Here is a 22,058-nt window from a genome sequence, read left to right on the forward strand (position 1 = left end):
ATAAATAAACAAAATGAATAAAAATGTTGTTTTGAATATAAGTCAGAAGATGAAGCAAATTTAATGCTTCTTCCCATAATACTTTGAATGTTTTTGTGTGTGGCCCTTTTTTGCATACAAAACTTCCAATACAGTGAAAATAGTCACTTCTGTTCAATGATGTTCTTTTGAGAATTAAGATTTCCTATCAAAGGCTGAACCTGTTGGTCTGCGTATATTACATCAAGATTGTTTTTATTACTTCCAGACTTTGTCCATTATTCCCCATTTAGTCACTGAGTATTTTGCTGCCCGCTATACATCCAGACTGTTGACAAAACCATAGTCAGACAGGAAACAGTAGTGGTTAAACTTCAACCAACTTTTGGGATAATAACAGCCTTATATCAAGTCGTGCCAAAAAAGCAAAAACAATGGAAGGGGAATAGAATTAATCAACAGGCTAATTTTCTAGTTTTGTTCAGCATTACGTATAGCAGTTATACAGGGAAATCACCAATCATATCATGAATTTCCCCTCCATGTGTTTGCAGAGGGAAGGAATTTGGACAATATAGGAGATTTACAGATTGGTTGTGTGCTCACTCCCTCTTTTATCACTCCACGTTTGCTTGAGTCATAGGTGTTTATATTTATTCATTACGCCACATTAACCTTTGGTAGGGTCCGCCTTAGCGTAAGCTAATGGGAAGCAGTTGTATCAGGCTGCAGGTTTCAGAAGGAGTGTCATTTTCCTGTCTCCGATCGCAATCTCTGTGTGGGTTTTGTACTGCATTTTTGGGGTATTGCTGTGGAATTATTTCTGTAAGTGCAGTCAGGCAACCTGCTCAAGGCAGTCCCCATGAATCATAGAATTGTAGCGTTGGAAGGGACAATGAGGGGCATCTAGCCCTCTGCAATGCAGGAATCTTTTGCCCAACATGGGACTTGAACCCCCAACCCTGAGATTAAGACCCTCAGTTTGTTTAGACATTGCCAAAGAGCAAGTCTGCATGCAAATAAACAACTGGGACACGGCATCATTTTCAGGGCTGGCCAGCCCATGAGGCAGCAACCGCCTCAGGTGCAGAACACCAAGAGGCGGTGTCCAAGTGGGTGTCCCGGCCTGCCACTGCCAGAGAAGAAGAAGAAGAAGAAGAAGAAGAAGAAGAAGAAGAGGAGGAGGAGGAGGAGGAGGAGGAGGAGCTTGGATTTGATATCCCGCTTTATCACTACCTGAACGAGTCTCAAAGCAGCTAACATTCTCCTTTCCCTTCCTCCCCCACAAAAAACACTCTGTGAGGTGAGTGAGGCTGAGAGACTTCAGAGAAGTGTGACTAGCCCAAAGTCACCCAGCAGCTGCATGTGGAGGAGCGGGGAAGCGAACCCGGTTCACCAGATTACAAGTCTACCGCTCTTAACCACTACACCACACTGGCTCTCCTGTGAGATCTCACCAAAATCTCATGAAAGCTTGTGTGCTCCGTGAGGCCTCCTAAGAGCTTCATGAGGTCTTGCAAGATCTCACTGGAACTTGCTGCCACCATTGCTGCTTTGTGGGTGCCACCATATGACCCAGGTAAGGGAGGCTTCAGTGGTAGCAGGGTAGAACCTTTCTGCTTTGCCTCAGGTGGCAAAATAGGAAGCACTGCTCCTGACCATTTGGACCACTGTGCTGTATATCTGCAAAGCAATTCTTCATCCATTTTCATGTACTTTTGGTGCAAGTAGTCCTGCAGCAATTGCATACCAAGATGGCTCATATCGCTCGTTTACCTAAGCTAGGGCGGCTGTGTGTCCCGCTTTACAGAGGACAGTCTTCCCACCAATTTAAGTCCAGTATAAAGTTAAAGTTCTCCAAGAGGAATTAGACAAATTCATGGGGAAGGCAATCAATGGCTACTAGCCATGATGACTCTACCTCCACAGGGGGAAGCAGCAATGCTTCTGAATGGGTAAATGTAAAGGATGCCTGGATGGGGTTGTGGCGCTCATCTTGTTTTCAGGCCAAGGGAGCTGGCGTTTGTCCACAGACAGCTTTCTGGGTCATGTGGCCAGCATGACTAAACCACTTCTGGTGCAACGGGACACCATGACAAAAACCAGAGTGCACAGAAACACTGTTTACCTTCCCGCCACAGAGGTACCTATTTATCTACTTGCACTGGCATGCTTTCAAACTGCTAGGTTGGCAGGAGCAGGGACCGAACAACGGGAGCTTGGATTTGAACCACCGATTGGCTAGCCCAAGAGTCTCAGTGGTTTAGCCCACAGCGCCACCCGCATCCCGCTTCTGAATACCACTTTTGAAAACTATGGGAAGAGAGGGTGCCCTTGTGCTCATGTTCTGCTCCTTGGTTTCCCACAGGCAACTGGTTGACCACTTCTTGCATTTCCTACTATGGTGAGATCTATTGCATTTCCATTTAATTTGTAATCATTATTTCTAAACTTGCATTTATACATATAAGTTATCATATGAAATTTTAATGCAGTTCTGTCTTCTTCTTTTTAGTGAACAGCCTAGCCTAACCTAAGGCTGTTTTGGGGTCAACCCACATATCAATGCGTTTTTTGGATCATGTCTGTTGGAACTCAGAGATGGAGCTTCAGTACGCATTAAGCATAATTCTTGTCCGTATACTACACACTGGGTCTTTCTAAACCTCTTAACATTACCCAGGGTGAAAAAGAAAGCCACACATCTTACATTACGAAAAACTGGAAGTTCCCAAAATCTGGGTAAGCCAAATATTGATGCAGCTGTAGTATTTGGAACATGTATGCGGTCAGCTGGATTGATGGGAAATATCTGAGAGAAGGGGGAAGAGAGCATTTTTCCAGAGGGAAAACAAATCACTGGGCACTACTCAATGTTTTGTCCCCAAAAGAGGTCCATGAGAGGATGGTGGAAAGGAGGGAAATCCTAAGCTGCTGTATTAGTGCTAGTTATTAAAAGAAAAAAGTCAGATCCAAAAAGTAATTACAAAATTCCCACAAAGAACTATCACCTGTACCACATTTGAGTTGATTGAAACTGGCATTTAGAAATGATGTATTGATGAACAGTTGGAGGAGTTGGCTATGATTAGCCTGGAAAAGAGGAGACTGGGAGGAGATATGAGAGCCATCTTCAGATATCTCAAGAGCTATCCCATGAAAGAGAAAGCAAGCTTGTTTTCTGCTCCTCTAGAGGGGTAGGACTCAAACCAATAGCTCCAAGTTACAAGAAGGGTGATGCTAGCTAAACATCAGGAAGAATGTTTTGACAGTAAGAGCTTTCCAACAGTGGAATGGACTTCCTCAGTAGGTTGTAGAACCTGAATCCATGGGTCCAAATTACAAGAAAAGAGATTCTGGCTAAATAATACGAAGAACATTCTGATGTGAAGTGCTGTGCAACAGTAAAACAGTCTTGCTTGGGAGGTGGTGGACTCTCCTTCCTTGGAGGTTTTCAAGCAAAGGTTGGGTGGCCATCTGTCAAGGATGCTTTAGCTGAGATTCCTGCATTGCAGGGAATTGGACCGGATGAGCCCCGAGGTCCCTTCCAAGTCTACAATTCCATGAGTCTATGCAGGTTATAAGAGGGGAACCATTGCTGGTATCTGGTTGGAGAAAATACAATGGAAGCCACCTTCTTTGTATATGTATATGTCTAGGCCAGGGGTCAGCAACCTTTTTCAGCTGTGGGCCGGTCCACCGTCCCTCAGACCATGTGGTGGGCCAGACTATATGGGGGGGGGTGAACAAATTCCTATGCCCCACAAATAACCCAGAGATGCATTTTATTTTTATTTTTTTAAAATAATTTTTATTAATTTTCAACAAACAAAAATACAAACAAAAAAAAATATAGCCTGACTTCCCCAAACCTCCCCTTCGCTGCATCCTTATTTTATCAATTTTTTTTTTAGCATTCTTTCATCCAATTCTTAAATATATTTCTTATTAAAGTTTATCAAATTCAAATTTTACAACTGTAATACCTTATGTCTAATCCCTTGACATCTTAGCATTCCATAATATTACAAACGTCCTTAAGATAAATTTTAAATTTTTCCCAGTCCTCTTCCACCGACTTTCTCCTCTGGTCTCGAATTCTGCCGGTCATCTCCGCCAACCCCATAAATTCAGTCACCTTCGTCTGCCATTCTTCCAGAGTAGGTAGTTCTTGCGTCTTCCAATACTTTGCCAGGAGGATTCTTGCTGCTGTAGTTGCATACATAAAAAAGGTTCTATCTTTCTTTGGGATTGTTTGGCCAACCATGCCCAAGAGAAAGGCCTCCGGTTTCTTTACAAAAGTCCATTTAAGGATTTTCTTAATTTCATTATAGATCATTTCCCAGTAAGCCTTAATCTTAGGGCAGGTCCACCAAAGATGATAAAAAGTTCCTTCACATTCATTACATTTCCAACACTTGTTATTGGGCAAATGATATATCTTTGCAAGCTTGACTGGGGTCATGTACCACCTATAGATCATTTTCATTATATTCTCTTTTAGGGCAGTACATGCCGTAAACTTAATGCCTGTGGTCCATAACTGCTCCCAATCAGCAAACATAATATCATGTCCAATGTCCTGTGCCCCAGAGATGCATTTTAAATAAAAGGACACATTCTACTCATGTAAAAACATGCTGATTCCCGGACTGTCCGCAGGCCGGCTTGAGAAGGCGATTGGGACGCATCTGGCCCCCGGGCCTTAGGTTGCCTACCCCTAGTCTAGGCCCTGGGGTAGTGTCCCTGCAGCTGCTCTAATAACTTCTGAAAGGGACTCTGTCTTGCTGAGAGAGAGAAAAAGTAGAGTTGATACTTCAAAGCAGATGGTCATGATGCAAAGTTGGAAGAAAGGAAGAAGACTGGTCAGCCTTAGGTTAAAGAAGTCTGGGACAGATATGTATTGCCAAAGATCCAGGCAGAGATCTGAGCTCCACATTAGCCACACAATCATGAGTAACATGGTGCTGTGCTGCAATGGTGTAAATATGATGCACTGTCATGGCAGAGAAACCACATTTTGGTGGTTTGTTATACTCTGGTTTTGAAAGCGCTTATGGCAAAATGGTCATTTCGTTTTACTGCAGTTCACACATGACTGCAGATTAAAGAAACCACATCCTTTAATCTTCCAGTTATTTGGGATAGGGGAGAAATCCGGTTCAGTTCACATTTTAACGTGAAACGGCCTTATGCACAGTTCCTGAAACAAGGTGTAAACCGAAACACAGCTATCCTTTGAAATTCACTCTTTGAATTTTGGGGTGCAGTTCTCCAAGCAAATAAGAGGCACATAATGTATACATTAGGTGTGCACAAAACACACACATTAAGGCATTATGTTAGGGGAAACTGCTTGCAAAAATGTGCATTTTAGGGGAAATTGCATTTTTAAAAGAGTATAAGGATAAATATCCACTAAAATGCTGGTGAATTTTAATAAGGACTTTTAAAAAATAGTGCAAGTTGATGCGGAAATGTAGGTTGGAAAAATGAAAAACTGAGAGAAACTTGGCATGACTGCCATTCACAAAGCACAAGGGAAATGTTTTGATGCCCTCTTATAATACTAGAACAAAGCTGAATTCGAGACAGATTTCAGGTTAGAAGAAATCTCTGTACGTCTTAGCTTTTTGACTCATTTGTTGCTATTCTTGACAGAACATATATGCCAAGAAAGACATATTAGGATTACGACTATCTTTATGTGATTTATTGCTATGTGGTATGGTACAACAAATCCTTTACTGTTTAGGAGGCAAACGGATTTGCCTTGTCCCATCCAGGTGTATGGGTGAGTGATGAGATAGCAAAGAGGAAGGTTTGAATCTGGGTTTAGGACAGATGATGAACTTCTTAGAGTGCTTTGTGAAACTATTTTTTACAATAAATGATTCCCATTTGTGTGGGCAACTCATAGCCTGGTGAGAGAAAAGGCCTGAAATTGAGTAGTTAAATCTCCCTGTCAAAATAGACACGACATTTAAAAATGCCACAAAAACTACATGCACCTAAGTAAAGATATTTTCCTTGAAGCTCGATCTTGCAAAAGTATCTTGCTGTAATGTCAGCAATTGGCTTTGAACGATAATCTCTTAACCACAGGCATGGGGTTTTTTTGTTAAACAATGTGATACAATGCCTAGGCCTGGAAAAAGATTGTGCTGTTTTCTTGCAGATAAGAGATGAATCAAGCTACATGTCCTATATAAAATTGCCCATACGATTTGATCAACCACAAGCATTTCCCAAACATGCAGCATTAGATCTCCATGATCTGTTGCAGGAGTCAGCAAACTTTTTCAGCAGGGGGCCGGAGTATATTTTGAAGGAGGAAAAAATGAACAAATTCCTATGCCCCACAAATAACCCAGAGATGCATTTTAAATAAAAGGACACATTCTACTCATGTAAAAACACTCTGATTCCCAGACCGTCTGCAGGCCGGATTTAGAAGGCAATTGGGCCGGATCCAGCCCCTGGGCCTTAGTTTGCCTACCCATGATCTACTGCATAAGCTTAACCCAAACACCAGGGATGGCCCAATATGTTTGGCACCTAAAGTGGACATCAAAATGGCATCACTCTTCCTACCAGGGAAGAAGGGGCAAAGGAAGACTGGCAAGGGGGGAAAGAAATATGGACATCAGGATCTGCTGCCCCGGTGGATTCTGCCGCCTGAGGCAGCCACCTCACCTTGCCTCTTGTCTGGACTGATCCTGCCAAACACTCTGTTCATCCAGAGGCTCTACTCTGGATTCTCCCCCCCCCCCAAAAAAAAAGAAATCAGGTGACTGGAGAGAGGTCCCTTTCAGCCACGGCATCTCATTAATGGATTGCCCATCCCAGAGAGGCTCACCTGGCACCAATTCTGATGTCACTCTAGTGCAAGGTAAAGAAGTGCTTGTATCTCACCCGACATCCAGCATGTTATGCCAATTGGTTTTAACGCTGCTTTCAATTTAACATTGTGTTTTTATGCTGTTGCTTTTGCACTGCTTTCTGTTTTAAATCATTGTTTTGTTTTGTTTCAACCCTATATGCCACCCTAATAGGTGTTTTTTTATAAATCATGTTGTAAAAATATTTTAAACAAATTAAAATACGATTTCCTTCCCAAAGAAACTGCTTGTTTTTTAGTTGTTTAGTCGTGTCCGACTCTTTGTGACCCCCTAAACCAGAGCACGCCAGGCACTCCTGTTTTCCACTACCTCCCACAGTTTGGTCAAACTCATGCTGGTAGCTTCAAGAACACTGTCCAACCATCTCATCCTCTGTCGTCCCCTTCTCCTTGTGCCCTCAATCTTTCCCAACATCAGGGTATTTTCCAGAGAGTCCACTCTTCTCATGAGGTGCCCAAAGTATTGGAGCCTCAGCTTCAGGATCTGTCCTTCCAGTGAGCACTCAGGGCTGATTTCCTTCAGAATGGATAGGTTTGATCTTCTTGCAGTCCATGGGACTCTCAGGAGTCTCCTCCAGCACCATAATTCAAAAGCATCAATTCTTCAGCAATCAGCCTTCTTTATGGTCCAGCTCTCACTTCCATACATCACTACTGGGAAAACCATAGCTTTTACTATATGGACCTTTGTTGGCAAGGTGATGTCTCTGCTTTTTAAGATGCTGTCTAACTGAGACCTAAAACCAAACCTTTGTGAGGTACCCAGTTCAGCACCACAGCCATTATTTTGTTTTCACTTACGCTGACCTAGCATTCATTACATCTAATCTCTTGCGAACTGATAAGGCCGTACTACAAGGAAACCTGAGTCATGTAAGATCTTGAATCAAGTCAGACCATGCTCGGCTAATCTTGTCAAACAACAGGAAGTCCAATGGAACCTGAAACTCCCTCTTCTAATATTCCCCTGAGGGGAAAAAGAAGTGTGCGAGATACCTCTCCTACGTGGTCATTTATCTGTGATTCACCACTGGGCTTTCCACAGCTAAAAATAACTCACTGATGGCACCAAAACCAAAACTTTTGAACTGAGCCAAAACCACCCTGCACCACCCCCGCCCCAACCTGGTGTGTTGGGAGAGTAGCCATTTAATGCTGCCCCATTGCACCAACCTGTCCCATCCCAAAATAGATGCAAACATTTTGCCGTTTACCTTCCCGCCGGAGTGGTACCTATTTATCTACTTGCACTTTGACAGGCTTTCAAACTGCTAGGTTGGCAGGAGCAGGGACCGAGCAACGGGAGCTCACCCCGTTGCAGGGATTCGAACCGCAGCCTTCTGATTGGCAAGCCCTAGGCTCTTTGGTTTAACCCACAGCGCCACCCGTGTCCCATAATCTGGTTTTAATAAGCCGCATAAGATGCTCACAAACCTCTCTATCCCATCGATAAGAATCATTGCTTCAGAGGTCAAGTCTGGCTTCAGGGATCACCAGCTGGCCATCTCTGGTCTGTGGCAAGCGTAGCTGATAAAAATCATTGCTTCCCAGCAGAGATGGCCTATGTAGGTCACACACCATCACCTATGTCGAGAAGGCTAGGATGGTCAAGGAACAAGGTCATGCTCTGAGCAAGAGCTGAATGCCAAGCCTCAGCTGTTTTCGTTTTTTCCTGAAAGGCTGCTTTGTGGGGCAGTGGCTTGTCTACTGTTACACCACAGCCTTTAAATAGAATGCGTACCTGTCTCCTTATTGCCTCTGCTGCTATTTATGCTGGGCTTTTCTTACCACTCATACTGGTAGGACTCTGGACTGTTTAAATTCCAATGAATAAATAAAATTGCAAAATGTGGAGATGTGCAAAATCTGAAGGATAAATACATTCCAATCCACTCATTAGTCTGGGAGGGATGAGTCAGGTCAGTTCCCATCTCAATTTACAAATTCCTCAAGTATCCCCAGTGCAGGGTTCAAAATTGGCAGGGAGTCAGACACATTTTGCACCTAAAGATTCTCCATTTGCAAGCACCTCCAAAAGTCTGGGTGCCATTTTTTTGTGCCTGGCTGACACTGAAGGATTATTGAAATGTATGTGCTTTGAAGCCAAAGAGAATATCTTAAGGACAGACAACATGTTAAGGAGTTTAACAATAAAGAGTGTTTTGAAAACTGAAGTATGGTACCAATATTTTTATTGTCAACACCAAATTAAACTTGTATTAACAATTTCTGCTAAAAAAATGTGATATTAACTATGTGTGACTTATGTGAAATGCATATTAATTCATGCTTATCAAAATAATAAATAAAATGTGTCACTGACCCACCCCCCCAGTGGCACCTAGACATTCTGTTTTGGCACCCACAACCAGAAGTTATTTGGCTCCTAGTTTTTCTATCTCAGTTTTTAATACTGCCCTGGTGTGAGGTTAAAAAACTCCTGTCCTTTGATGTGTTGCAGGTATATTTCAGAAGGAGAAGGAAAGGGGAAAGAATACTTTTCACCTACGCTTCAGACAAGGGTGGGCACATGTGCCAATTTCAGCTTCTTCCAGTTTCCCTTTCTTCCAGTTTTTAGTTCAGCTCTCCACATTTTCACACTGGTTTGTGAAAATTCATTTCAAAGCAAATTTCTCTTAAGGTACAATATCTTGTATCCAAATATAGCCCAATACACCTATTTTCCAAAGCAATTTTCTCCAATATAAGCAGTTGTTATATGTTCACGAATATGTGCTCTTTTATGCACACCTTATTTAGTGTATGCCTTTTTGTAGACATTACTTTGCTGCAGAACTGCATGGCACCATTCAGATGAATGTCAAAGGATGGTTGTGTTTTGCTTCACCTATTGTTTCGGAAAGTACTTATTAGGTAATTTCATAATTTTATTACAGTCAAAGACCAGCTCGAAAAGCACAACTAGGACAGCTTTCACAAAAATAAAATATACATTTAAAACATTGTACAACAACAGCTTAAAGATTAAAATTTGAGATAAACGCATATACACATAAAGACCTAAAATTTGGGCTACCATACAAATTGGCCCTGCCACCATGGAGGCCGACTTTGACTGTTTTCCTAGTGAACTAATTTGTTTCAGGGGGTGGTCTGCGCCTGCAAATCTGCGTGCAGAATCTGGCGACCATCCAGGTTGTCTTGTGGTCTTTACATAAGAGGAGAAAAATGAGTTTAGACTTATCCAAAGGTTAGCAAGCCTCTCCAGCTGAGGGTCAATGGTATCTCTGCATATCTTGTCATAAAAGGTACATCTAAAGAATAAATTCTCGGGGCTTCCTATTTCCACTAATGGGCAGGTACAAAGTCTCTCAGCATACGGGACTTTTCCAAATATTCCTTTCAAAACTGGCTAGAGTAAAGGCCCTTCTTGTTTTTCTTGATGCGAGAAAATAGAGGTATGCTGCCAGGGCTGCAACATATTTCTCATTTTACTAATTACTGTATTTTTCGCTCCATAGGACGCACTTTTTCCCTCTTAAAAACTAGGGGGGGGGGGAAGTCTGTGCGTCCTATGGAGCGAATGCAGGGGGGAGGCAGGCAGGAAAAGCCCCCAACACAAGTTTCGCACGGCTCTTGCAGGCTTTTCCCCAGGAGGGAGAAGGGACTGATGCGGCCAGTCAGTCCCTTCTCCCTCCTCGTAGAAAAGCCCGCAGGAGCTGCACGCTCTTTAAAGGGTGCGCGGCTCCTATGGGCTTTTGTGGGAGGTGGGGGAATTGCCATAGCCGCGCACAGCCTCTCCAGCTGGGAGAGGCTGCGCAAGGCTAAAGAAGTCAAGGCAGCGAGCGCGATCCATCCCACACGCTGCCTTGGCTTCCTCTTTAGCCTTGCGCAGCCTCTCCAGCCGGGGGAGGCTGCGCAAGGCTAAAGAGGAAGCCAAGGCATCGAGTGGGATGGATCGCGCTTGCTGCCTTGGCTTCTTTAGCCACGCTTCTTTAGCTGCGCTGGAGAGGTTTAGCTCCCGGCTGGAGAGGTTGTGCGGCTATGGCAGAAGCCACGACAGCCAGCGGGATGGATCCCGCTCGCTGTCTTGGCTTCTTTGCTCTTTGGGGCTGCGGGTGGGGGGGGGAACCCGGGCTTCCCCCACAGCCCCAAGAAGCTCTGGGAGAAGTGGACAGGCTGCGTGCAGCCTCTCCACTGCTCTTTGGGGCTGGGGGGGAAATAATATATTTTTTTCTTGATTTCCCCCTCTAAAAACTAGGTGCGTCTTGTGGTCCGGTGCGTCCTATAGAGCGAAAAATACGGTAGGTAAGTTTTCCTTCAGATATGAATCGTATTGATCTACCTGCATCCCTAGTTAGAAAGTGGTGCCTGCCATGCTTGTTAATACCAACTGACATGTTCCAGCAGCTCTTAAATTTCTGCCTAATCTGACCAGGAGCAAATGTGTGGGAACTTGCCTCTCTCTGTATACAAAAACCACAATGCCATCTGGGAGTCAGCTGACACCCAGTCAAACCCAGTCAGCTCTGCTGCATAGGAGTTGGCTGGCATCTCTCCTATGGATGTAGAAAGACTGGAGTCTTTTTCCGTGCATTGGAAATTCCCAGCAGGGAATATTTTCTGACTCTGCATTTTTGCCAGACGTTGGAAATAATAACATAAACATGCACAAAATCTCCCCCAGATATCTTCTTTCTGCACGGCTGGCTCATCTTCAATTCATGGTGACCTTAGGCTAATAGTCACATTCATGTTTCGGAGACAACATTGGCAAGCCGCCATGAAATGCCACCAAACGAAAATAAGAACCGGAGCAAAAACCACAAACACAAATAATATTATTGCAATGCCGCATAGAGGAAGCGGAACACCACTCAGAACATACATTTTTACACAAGTAAAATAAAATGTGTTTACAGCATTGGCCATAGAAGGGGGAGTGATATCATCATCCCGTAAAATGTTGAGAAAGCCAGGGTGGTGTAGTGGTTAGAGAGGCAGAATAGGACCCGGGAGTAAAGGTAAAGCTCACCCCGTCACCGGGATTCGAACCGCCAACCTTCTGATTGGCAAGTCATAGGCTCTGATTTAATAAAGAGAAATCTTGCCCTTGTGAAGAAGGCTGTGACCATGTGACCTAACCCGTGTGCTGCCTCTGCCTGCTGCCTAGGTGCTGACGGGCAACATCCTGGCCTCTGCTCTCCCATTTTTTGGTTCTTCATCTTGAAAATGCCTGGGCTCCTGCTTGGGGGCTTCCCACAGGCATCTAGCTGGCTGCTGTGAGAACAGGGTGTTGGACAAGATTGGCCTTTGGCCTAATCCAAAAGGGATCTTCTTGTGTTCTTATGGACTGGACAACCCTTCAAATAGAGGAACATCATTTGACAGGTTCTCAATTTTCCGCCCAAGCCTCTCACAGGTCCCGTTGTTTGATTTCGGGGGACTTGTACACAAAATGCCCCAATGGTTTCTGTACCTTGCTTGAAAAACTCTTAGTTCCGTGATCCAGATAAGAAGCTATGCTCTATTCACTCTTTCCTGGCAACTGGGAAATCAGTTATTTCCTGTGGGCGATGTCTTTCTCCCCACCTGCAGCATGACACAGAAACCAAGTCACCTCTTGGTCGAGATGGCCTAGGCCTACCCTTTCCGCTTCCCACTTGGGGAAGGACAGAAATGTGTGGTTTGCCTTTCCTGACTGCAAAGTACTGACAGTGACAATTTTTGTGGTTGCCATTCCTGGCAAAGTCGAGTTTCTAGGAATGTCAACCCCATGTTTTGAGGGTAAGGGTGAGCTGGCAGCAGTAAGATTATCTTACAACCCCAGCAAAAAAGGGGGGAGGGAGGGGGAGCAGAGCCAGCCTAAGCAAGAACTCTGAGAGTGTAGTCAAATAAATGCAAAGGGTTTCAACATGTCCTGGAATGATAAACAGCAAATAATTGAGAAAGACCTTGAAGCCACCTATGGCTCAGTGAGCTATTTTGCACGGAGGGGGGGGGTCATTGAGGTGCTTTGTGCATCCATGTCTAATCTTGCCCCTTTCTAAAAAAAAATTTGGTATGGGTTTTTCTTTTTGCAAATCTACCAGATAAAAAATAAAATAAAATTGGGATTAAGGGGTTTTCTCAAGATGGTGGAGGGTGTGTGTGCTGTGTCTTCTTGGGGTAGCGGTGGTACTTCTCATCCTTCTTCTGACAGGAAGTGCTCTGCAGGGGGAAAGGAAGAAAAATGGGTAGCCAATGAGGGTCACTTTTGGGGGGAAGGGAGAAAAGTCCCTATTTTCCATCAGAGGAATGTTGGAGGGTATTGACAATTCACTCACCAGTATTAAAGTAAGACTCAGCTCCTAGTCTAGTTGGCTTCTGTACAAGGAATGGTGGTGACGCCATCTTGTTCTTGGCCTCAGGCTGGCCTGGGATAAGGAATGGAAAACCAGGCTGGGGAGAGAGGGAGAATGAAATGGGTTTGATGGAATTCTGACCAGGAGCACTGCACACTCCAACCTTTTGTTGCATGCCCCACAAGCACTTTCTTAAATCTCATTACAGCGAGCAGTGTCTGTATTTCAGTCCAAGTGCAATATTCATATCTGCACCTTTCGGATTAAGCACTTCTCTTTTATTGCAACGGTCTCCAAGATGACTCTGATTTTGTTTGTTTATCTTGCTGCATTTATGCCCCATCTTTCCTCCAAGAAGCTCAAGCTGCACATGGTTCTCTTCCGCCTCATTTTATCTTTACAACAACCCTGTGAGGTAGATTGGGCTGAGATACTGTGCCTCGCCCATGGTTCACCTAGAGAGCTTCATTGTGGCTGAGCAGGGATTTGAACTCTGGTCTCCCGGGACGCGGGTGGTGCTGTGGGTTAAACCACAGAGCCTGGGACTTGCCGATCAGAAGGTCAGCGGTTCGAATCCCCGCGACAGGGTGAGCTCCTGTTGCTCGGTCCCTGCTCCTGCCAACCTAGCAGTTCAAAAGCACATCAAGTGCAAGTAGATAAATGGGTATTGCTCTGACAGGAAGGTAAACAGCGTTTCCGTGCGCTGCTCTGGTTCGCCAGAAGCGGCTTAGTCATGCTGGCCACATGACCCGGAAGCTGTACGCTGGCTCCCTCAGCCAATAAAGCGAGATGAGTGCCGCAACCCCAGAGTCGGCTACGACTGGACCTAATGGTCAGGGGTCCCATTACCTCGAAGTGGACATCCTATGCAAGGCTGATACAGATATTTTGTCACCTCTTTCTTCCTGTGGATGTGCCTGGTGAAATCAGCCTGCCAAAAATGGGCATTTGGAATTCTTCCAGGAGCCACAAATAATCAGGGAAGGGGCTACAATCAGCCGATGAGCCTTGCATTGTGCATTCCTGAAGATTTATGCATAAAAGTAGTTATATACCACTCTCTCGTAAAATATCAAGATGCTGCTTCGCCAGCATGTTTTCTGCCAGGAATGCCCTGATACAGACCCCTACCCCCTGGCAGTAAGCATGCTACTGAAGCGGCATCCTGCAGGATTGAACTCTCCACTCACAAGTTGATGAGCAGAGAGTTCAAGCTTGCTCTGTGCAGGGCTCTGCTTTGCCAGTGCATTTCCTGCAGGGAAGCACATGGCAGGAATTAATTAATTAATTAATTATACCCTGCCCATCTGGCTGGGTCTCCCCAGCCACTCTGGGCGACTCCCAACAGAATATTAAAAACACAATAAAACACCAAACATTAAAAGCTTCCCTAAACAGGGTTGTCTTCAGATGTCTTTGAAAAGTCAAGCAGTTGTTTATTTCCTTGACATCTGATGGGAGGGTGTTCCATAGGGCGGGCCCCACTACCGAGAAGGCCCTATGCCTGGTTCCTTGCAACCTCACTTCTCACAGTGAGGGATCTGCCAGAAGGCCCTTGGAGCTGGACCTCAGTGTCCAGGCTGAATGATGGGGGCAGAGACGCTCCTTCAGGTATACTGGGCTGAATGAACCCTGCCCCTCCAGCTAACGTCACCCAGAGACACCAGCTGTTGGCAGGTCAACATGGTTTTTGGGGAAATGGCCTTGTGGACAAATTGGAGTGGCTTAGTGGCTGGAAGTTCCTCACCCCTTTCTAAGCAAATTGAATGTTTTGCCCCTCTTATAACAGTTGATCCTGCATCAAACAATGCTTTTGAAACCATCTCTTTCAAAAGTAGCTTTTCACATAGTGGTGAAGGAGAACTACTGTCTGAGGAAATTAAGTCAAACCTTCCTACTCTGCTCTAAACAAAATTGGGCTCATGGAACTAGTTTCTGTTCTTTGGGTCTTGACCATTGACCCTGGAACATCTACCAATACCAGAAGGTCATCACTTTCAGCACTGACAATTACTATCACCTAACTGAAAGGGCAACAAGGATGAAACTCAACCTTCCCTTCTTATTCCCTGCCCCCAATCTGAATTTTTGAACCAGATCATACCTTTGTTTAACTGCACATGTTGTGGTGCAAGCTGGCCTTGAAAGTGTACAAACACCCCAAGAAAAATAAGGAAAAGTCCACGTTGCTGTAATTTTGTGAAAACTGCAAAGGAGAGGCTGGAAATGTATGATGAATCATGAGTGAGTGGACTTCAGTTGCAAGCGCTTGTTATTTTGTAATTTAAGAAATATTTAATGATAGCTTTTCATATTTCACACTATTATAATTAGGCACTGATCCTCAGTAATAAGCTGGTGTATATTTTGCCAAAATAAAAGTGGTCTCTTGTAATTATTGAAATATGCAACATTCCTATAAAATATTTTCGTGGAATTAAACCTTTTCTAAATAGACGAACAGACCCCTTGGGCTGCATTCTGTCCTGTGCTGGCTGAGCATGTCTTGCAATGAACCCAAATGATGAGACGGCTGTTTCAGCATTCACCTTTCACGCATAGGCAGCACCCCTGGAGTGGGAAGCCAGTTGGCGTAGTGGTTAGTGTCGGAATCTCCGCTCGACTGAGCTGATAAAGCTCATCCTCCTCCGGCCGAGTCCTCCAGAATCACCTCTGCTGTGATTGATGACCTGAGCCTCTGATAAGATTCAGGCACATTCCCATTCAGCAGAGAATTAAAGCAGCACACAGAAGTGATGTGATTTATGGCTACATTGCTATGCTTTATTTGTTACTATGCAGACAGAAAACACATCCTCTTTCTGTGAAAGCAGAGAGCAACTGAACAACAAAGGAACAGAAAACCAGTAACATCACATCCGTCTCCCGTCTTCCGTGAGACTTCCAACAGTCTGGAATCCCTGGAATGTAAACAGAGTCCTGTGACTCCAAAAGCACTGCACAGTGGCAACACACAGAAACTAACAGTTAGAATGCCAGACTAGGATCTGGGAGACCAGAGTTCAAATCCCTACTCAACCACTGGGTGACCTTGGGCCAGGCTCTTACTCTCAGCCTCACCTACCTCAAAGGGTTGTTGTGGTGACAAAATAGGTGTGTGTGTGTGGAGAACTATTGTAAGCCACCTTGAGCTCCTTGGGGGAAGGTGGGATACAAACATCATAAATTAACAACAACAGTAATAAAAAAGCACCAGGGGTTGCAGAGGCCTTAGATGCAGCCCTGACACAACAGGAAAAATGCCTCAGTAGTACAATTTTAAAATTTGGGCTTAATCAGTGCCAGTAATACAATACATAATAAAAACAGCATGTGTTTTCACCTAAAAAGAAAGGCCCATTCAGGGGGGAAAAAATAGGGCAGCATCCTTTTGCAGTTCCGTGGAATTGGGGTGCCAAGTGTTTCTTGGCTCAAGCCTACAGGGCAGGGCAAGCACTGGGCACAGTGCAACATTTCTCCAATTAAATTTGGAGAGGCTGGCCAGCCATTGGGAGATCTGCAGCAGACAGCTGCGAGTCGGCATCGAAGCTGGCGGAACATCAAGTGGCTTTGTGCTCATCTGGCAAGCACAAAGCGGCGACTGTTTTAATGCGGAAAGCTCACAGCAGCCTGGTACTTCTGCTGCAATGGGGCATGAAAAGTGATCTGATCTAGTCCCATCCTAGGATTCAGCAGAGTTTTTTGGCTGTTCAGCTCCTTAGCCCATGCTGTGCCTTGATGCAAACTAAACGACTAGCGTAGCAAAAAGCAAAACAAAAACCTGAGCTCACCAAGGGAGACATTAGTAAATACAGGCAGCAGGAAAGTGAGAGGGTGTTTGTAAATCAAGACCCTGCTCAGATGAGAGCTACTTTCTATGGACCGTGTTGGTATTTTAAAGAATGGGAACTGGGGGGGTTGCTGCGGTTTTAATCCTTGCAGCGTGGCTCTTTAGGGCCCACATGGTGGCTTATGACTTCCACTATAAAAGAAGTTCCACTATAAAAGACCTTGCCAACAAAGGTCCATATAGTTAAAGCTATGGTTTTCCCTGTAGTGATATATGGAAGTGAGAGCTGGACCATAAAGAAGGCTGGTTGCCAAAGAATTGATGCTTTTGAATTATGGTGCTGGAGGAGACTCTTGAGAGTCCCATGGACTGCAAGAAGATCAAACATCTCCATTCTGAAGGAAATCAGCCCTGAGTGCTCACTGGAAGGACAGATCCTGAAGCTGAGGCTCCAATACTTTGGCCACCTCATGAGAAGAGAAGACTCCCTAGAAAAGACCCTGATGCTGGGAAAGATGGAGGGCACAAGGAGAAAGGGACTACAGAAGACGAGATGGTTGGACAGTGTTCTCGAAGATACAAACATGAGTTTGACCAAACAGCGGAAGGCAGTGGAAGACAGGAGTGCCTGGTGTGTTCTGGTCCATGGGGTCACGAAGAGTCGGACACGACTAAACGACTAAACAACAACATAATAGAAGTTCTAGTACTAAAGCAAATAAAAGCAGTTGAGAAAAAAAGAGAACCAGGACAGGATTATAAACAGGATGTGTATATCCCACCTGTCCAATGCAGTCACAATATTCAGGATTACAGGGATGGGGGGAGAAATTCAGTTCAGTTCACATTCATAGGCAAACCTACTTAAAGTACGGCTGCCATATTTCAAAAAGTGAAAATCCAGACACTAAAGTTATTGAGCTTCCAACATAGTTTGTCCGGGTTTTCCATGACATTTTCGTGATTATCGCAAATTCCGCCTGGACGCTACGCTATTTCCGACAGACGAATCCCTAACCAGCGTAATTATAGGCAGGTAAGAGCAAGCCTAGTGGAGGCTGGTCCATTAGGGAAAATGATGTGCTGCCCCAACAACTTCACTCTGCCCTCAACTAGACCCCACCTATATGCTTTGTGACTTGCGTCCAGTGCAGGGATGGTGCAGCCTGCCAATTTCCTCCCCCTGGGTGGGGACCAAATGAGAATTCATTGGCTCTGCCTATCATGGGGCTCTAGCACTATCTACTGTTGGACTCCCTGTCTTCCACCCAACCAACCTCAATGGACACCAGCTGCCGGGATAGACAACTAAGTCCACTAGGTAACTTTGAGCCAATCACTCTCTCTCTCAGCCTAACCTAATAACCTCAATTCTTTGAGATTCCTTGGATTCTTCTTTGTTATTGTTTTTTGTTTTGCGTATGTTCCCATACAATAGTCTGCCAAAGTACTAGAAGACCTCTAGTGGTAGCAGCTTGTCATATGACATAAGGTGATTTTTGCTTTTCCAATAATAGACAAGCAGAATCTGTATTGCAAGCAGTGGTTGGAGTGCTGGACTAGAACTGGCAGACTAGGGTACAAATCCCCACTTAGCCATGATGGGCAAGTCACAATCTCTCAGCCTAACCCACCTCACAGGGTTGTGAGGATAAGATGTGAAGGGTGGGGAGGGCCTGTTTATGTCACCTTGAACACCTTGGAGGAAAGGTGAGGGTAGAAATAGTTAAATAAATCCTGGGGCATGGTCTGAAGGTGTGCAAGGCTGCCATCTTCCTGAAGCTAAGCTCATCTAGGGCTGCTCCATGTCTGGCTGGGAACCACACATAAGCTGCCTTGGGTACAGTGATAAAAGAAAGGCAGAATATAAATGTAAGATGAACGAGCAAGGGACAATCTTGGTGGGCCAGGCTCCATAAGGCGAACAGGTTGGTGTTGTTTTGTCGTTTTGTCGTGTCCGACTCTTTGTGACCCCATGGACCAGAGCACACCAGGCACTTCTGTCTTCCACTGCCTCCTGCAGTTTGGTCAAACTCATGCTGGTAGCTTCGTGAACACTGTCCAACCATCTCGTCCTCTGCCGTCCCCTTCTCCTTATGCCCTCCATCTTTCCCAACATCAGGGTCTTTTCCAGGGAGTCTTCTCTTCTCATGAGGTGGCCAAAGTATTGGAGCCTCAGCTTCAGGATCTGTTCTTCCAGTGAGCACTCAGGGCTGATTTCCTTAAGAATGGAGAGGTTTGATCTTCTTGCAGTCCATGGGACTCTCAAGAGTCTCCTCCAGCACCATAATTCAAAAATTATTAAGGCGAACAGGTACAACTGTGCTTTTTAACAACTCAAAATACTTAGTACCAGCTCTGAGGCAAAAATACCAACAGGACAGATAAGATATCAAATGGTTGGCAACTTTACAGGAGAAATAAGATCAGCATCCACTAGGGCAGGAGTTGGCAAGGTTTACCTCACCTGGGCTGCTTCACTCCAGCAGAGATCCCTCCGTGGGCCAGATTGTGTGTATGATTTCCGGTGTCTGAGCAGACGCAATTTCCGGCGCCACGGAAGCGAGTCCCTGTGCCATGCTGTGCCGGTTTATTGCAGCGTGCAGGGATTCACCAAGCGGGTGGCTCATGGGCCGGTTAAACGACCCCTGTGGGCCGCTTGTGGCCCATGGGCCTTAGGTTGCCTACCCCTGCACTAGGGGGAAGAATTTACTGGTAAAGGATGCTCATGACAAAAATTATTAAAGAGCAACTGCTGAAGGATCAGGTGAGCGGTGAGTTCAGGTGAGCAATGTTCACTCTGTTGAGGGAACAATGCAAATAGGGAAAGAGGTCACAAAGACCCTTTTGTTCACATGAGGAAGTATTAAGAGTAGTGGAAAAGCGGAATACAGTGGTACCTCACAAGACGAAATTAATCCGTTCCGTGAGGCTCTTCGTATAGCGGTTTTTTCGTCTTGCGAAGCAAGCCCATTGACAGCTTAGCAGATTAGCGCTATTAGCGGTTTTTAGTGGATCAGCTGATAAGCGGCTTATCAGCGGATCAGCTGATAAGCGGCTTAGCGGCTTAGGAAAAGGGGAAAAAACCCGCAGGAACTCGCAAGACATTTCGTCTTGCGAAGCAAGCCCATAGGGAAATTCGTTTTGCGAAGCGCCTCCAAAACGGAAAACCCTTTCGTCTAGCGGGTTTTCCGTCTTGCGAGGCGTTCGTCTTGCGGGGCACCACTGTACATAGGTGCCTTATATTGAGTCAGACAATTGTTTCTCTCATTTCAGTACTATCTACACTGCCAGGCAGCTGATATTCAGGATTTCAGACAAGATGCTCTCCCTGCCCCACGTGGAGATGCTGCGGTTTGAAACTGGGACCATCTGCATGCAAGTCTAGATTTAAAATGCACAACCGTTTTTAATGAGGAATTTTTATAGTCAATGGAAACTTTTATCCCACTGGTTTCAATCTCAGTCTACAATCCTGTGGAAAACTTGAAAATCTTGACATAAATTCAGAGCAACTTCTCAACAAACCACAATAAGTTTTCCTAGGTCATGCATCATAACCACCTAATCAAGTTATCTATCCTATGTCATAACATGTGGTAAAAACAAAGGCAGAAATGACACGGCAGTATCAAAGCTCAAAATTGCGGCTTTATAACTTGACAAAACTTTTCACCCTCCTCCCCATAAATATATACCTATGATTGGCAACTGATTTTCTTCTTGTGGGATGGAAAGACCGCACTTGGAATTTGTTTATAGTTGTTCATAAAATGCTGGACGCACGTTTCAGTTTTTACTACTAGCAGAAACTTTCTAGTTGTCTCAAGACTTAAGATCACTAGAGCTCCTACCTTCTACATTCCAGAAAGCTAAAGACACATACAAATTGCATTTCAGCATACATTTTTTTTAAAAAGAAAGGTTTTACAAAAAGTCAATCAGCCGTGTCCCTGAATTTGTTGAATTTGAGCAGTACGTTTTGTAAGCGGTCCCAACACTGACCTCTCAAAGATAAAACATTGAAGACAATTGAGCCTAATGAATGCAGTTCTTTCAGGCAGCTGAACCATGGCTTCAGGTTCTTGCCACAACAAACTCATTCACTGTGTGTCAGTAATTATTAACATCTTCATGGGAATACTATTCTGTTTGGTACCATCATTTCCACAGTTGGCAACAAGTGCTTTTGCTAAATTAACCCATCACACCAAAGAAACGGAGAATAACTCCATTATTCTGTGATGAAATCAATTGGAGACTCGGTATCTGGTATCTGTAAGTTGCTTGTTTCACAGGGATTTAAATACTTAAGCTCCCCACTCCTCCCCATTCTTGTCCATTTCATGGACTTGGGTGCTCTACAAATTTGATGGACAAAAAGAAACACCTGACTAAAATAAGTTGGTAGGAAACCAATAGAAGCTAGATTTCACCAATCTAGTCAAATGGGACCTATGGAGATTTATGGAGAATTTATCACCTTGATGGTTGAGAGATTTTCTTCAGCGTGAGTGGGTATCCATACCTTACCCATAATTTTCCACTGTCAATAGTTAACATGCATGATTGACTGTAGAACCTGTATCCCTCCCCTCCCAAAAAAGGCCTGAAGTTTGCATATGTTGAGCCCCCCTTTAAAATTAGTTTTGGTTAAAAAATTTCTTGTGTTACAAATCAAACCTTCTTATGCTACCACAGTATTTGGAAGTATTCCAGTTTTAATTAGTGTCTGATAACTGAACACTGAATACTTTTCTTTCTCTCTGTCTTTACTTAAAAAAAAAAAAAGCAATATGGAAAAGCTTCTCTCAACGTAATTCTATCTTCTTGCAGAAGTGGCTCTTAACATGTAACATACACCCATTATCATTTTAATAGTATATTGGTATTTTAAAAACCACTCACAAAAAACAAGGTCTAAATCCCTGAAACATGGTTTTATTATAAGAATAGTGATAAAACCTCAGAGATACAAGTCATACACAGCGAGTTGATACCTTCACATTAAGTAAAGACACTGGCAATGGTGGAAACAACAGTCTGTCGATTTACCATGTTAATACCAGCTCCTTTGGGCTAC

This window comes from Podarcis erhardii, assembly GCF_964252035.2.
Source record: "Podarcis erhardii genome assembly, chromosome: 4".
Lineage (NCBI taxonomy): Eukaryota > Metazoa > Chordata > Lepidosauria > Squamata > Lacertidae > Podarcis > Podarcis erhardii.